Source organism: Triticum dicoccoides, chromosome 4B (genome assembly GCF_002162155.2).
Source record: "Triticum dicoccoides isolate Atlit2015 ecotype Zavitan chromosome 4B, WEW_v2.0, whole genome shotgun sequence".
Lineage (NCBI taxonomy): Eukaryota > Viridiplantae > Streptophyta > Magnoliopsida > Poales > Poaceae > Triticum > Triticum dicoccoides.
Window position 1 is genome coordinate 432,714,648 of NC_041387.1, and position 3,003 is coordinate 432,717,650.

The following is a 3,003-nucleotide window of genomic DNA, read 5'->3' on the forward strand; positions in this document are numbered from 1 at the left end:
CGCACAAAAAAAATGAATATCCCCCTGCTAGCTGGGACCAACCTTGGTGGGAGGCTGACTTGTGGGCCTACTAAATTGACTGGGACGGAGGCCTTTGTCAACTTTAGTCAATATATGAATGATTCTAGCTCCAGTGACCGTACGATGTCCATCCAGCGGCCGTAGTGCTTCTTCAACCTCTGGTCTTCTTGCTCCAGCCGCCCAAAGCAGCGCCGGTCGTGCGGCCTGCTCCTGTCGCCCGTGGCCGGCTGTGATGCCGCGGAGGCCTCACCGCCCCTACTACTCCCACCGCTGGCCAGGCCATCCCTTTACGCACCCAGCACACACACCCCCTGTTATTCTGCGGCGACGGCAGCCTCACACCGCAGCCGAACGAGTGAACCCTCATACTCCTCTGCGCTTGGGCATCCACTGCCGCATCTTCCCCGGTTCCGCATCGTCCCCTTCCTAGGCCTCGCCGTCGTCCACCACCCTGGTGCTCTCGGCGCGGCGTGGTCAACGTGGTCAAGGAATGGCTTCCATCGGACGTGGACTGTACATGGAGAGGCTGATAGCTGGGTCCACGACCGCAGCAAGGAAGTGCCTCCTTATTACGCGCAAAATAATTATTCCTCCACCTGACAGCGGGGACCCACCAGACGGGCCACCGTATTTAGCGAAAAAACGTTTCCCCCTGTCTGCTGGGACCCACCAATTACATCTTTGCATGCAAAGAAGTGCGTCCGAAAAAAAACGATTCACACCCTGACTGCTGGGACCCACCAGCTACATTGTCGCACGCAAGGAAGTGCCTGACAGTCGGGACCCACCTGGTTGAAGCGTACGTAGCGTTGTCATTCTGGTCGCGAACGTGTACGTACATACTGGTCGTAGTAGAGGCGCGCACGTACACGTACGTACAGCGGCGAGGGTGCAAGAAAGAAAATACGGCCACATATGTACATACGGGTAGGGTCTCGAATGCCTACTCGCGCATACGTACATGGCTGGGTCGGAACGGAGAAACAGCATCGTCGTCGTGTTCATGGGGAGGCAACGGAATGCGTCGTGTTCATCGGGAGGCAACGGAACGCATGGGAGCCAAACGGCTGGGTCGGAACGAAATGCGTGGTCGTGTTCATCGAGAGGGCTTGGACGAAACAGGCGATGGAAACGAGGCCTGGCGTACCGCACAACAGAGGAAACGGACCTCCTACATTCGGAACGGGGTCCTGTTGATCGGGAGGGGTGTGGCATACCGCAAAACGGACGAAACGGACTTGTGTTGGAGCGCTACGGTCGAAACGGGGTCCTGTTGATCGGAAGGGGTGTGGCATATCGCAAAACGGACGAAACAGACTTGTGTTGGAGCGCTACGGTCGAAACGGAGGGGGGGGGGAAGGGGTGTGGCGTACAGCAAAACGGGACTCCACGGGATACTGTTCATCTCCACCGTCGACCTCCTCCAGCCTCCACGGGCTACCGTCGACCTCCTCAAGCCTCCACGGGCTCCTGTTCATCCAGCCTCCACCGCGCGTTAGTCCACCGGCTACTGTTCAACCACCCCTCCACGAGCACCCCTCCACCGTCTACTCTTCATCCAGCCCTCCACACCACGGGGTCCTGTTCAACCACCCCTCCACGGCCACCCCTCCACCGTCTACTGTTCATCCAGCCCTCCACACCACGGGTTCCTGTTCATCCAGAGGCAACGCCACCACTCACTGTTCATCCAAACCCTCCCGCAATGCTCACTGTTCATCCAATCGATCGGCTTCAGTTAGCAGCAGTAGCGAAGGAATCGCTCCATCGGGTTCAGTTAACAGCGATCGATCGATCGCTCGGGTTCAGTAACGCGTAGCCTGCAGTGCAATCGCTCGGGTTCAGTTAGAGCCCAACGCCTCGCACACACACGCGTACGTACAAGAGAAACACGCATCGCTCCGCCCCCAACCTCCCACCGTAACCGACAACTCCCCGAAATTTTCCTCCCCCTCGCTTCTACCACGGTTTTTTCCGTCATGGACGGCCCAAAGAATGTCATGCAGCTGCGTCTCCGGCCCGCCTAGGACGAAAAGCCCATTTTCTGTCATGATGTTTTGTCATAGATGTAGGAGCCCACCACATCTATGATGATACCGGGTTTTGTCACAATTATCGTCATAGAAGTGTCATATGTATGACCGAAAAAAATTCGTTCGGCCCAAAATGTCACGGATGTGTCTTTTTTTGTAGTGAATGCTTGTCTTTCTCACTTTCACTTTCCTTTTTGAAAAAGTTTTGGGTTCCCCTCTTTTTTTTAGACTATATAAAAGCAATCAACAGAAATAAATGACTCTCTAAAACTTCCGGGTTGTCTCCCTGGCAGCGCTTTCTTTAAAGCCATTAAGCTAGGCATATAGTGCTCAAGTAATGGATCCACCCGGATCCCAAGGTATATCAAAGCCAATTTTAATTAACAATGATTTGTGATTTAGTATTGAGCACAAAGTAACATATATCATGCAACAACGAAGCCTAACTCTCTTTCTATGCATCGGCATGTCATAAAAGAACAATTCATGCACACCAAGTAAAGGCCAATGCATAGTATAGGCAGTTTCTTGCAATTCTATCATATTGGAAACATAGATAGGTGGAGATATAGTTCCTCTCTCATAATAATTGCAAGTGGGAGCAGCAAGCACATGCATATTACATTCATAAAAATTATCATGTGCAACGGTAAAAAGCAACCCATCAATATAATCCTTAATAAGCACAAACTTCTCTGAAATAGTGTAGTTTGGAGAATTCAAAAAGATAATAGGACTATCATGCGTGGGTGCAATAGCAACAATTTCATGTTTAACATAAGGAACTATAGCAAGTTCATCTCCATAAGCATAATTCATATTGGCATCTTGGCCACAAGCACAACAAGCATCATCAAAAAGGGATATTTCAAAAGAATCGACGGGATCATAACAATCATCATAGCAATCATCCTTCGGTAAGCATGAAGGGGAATTAAACAATATATGA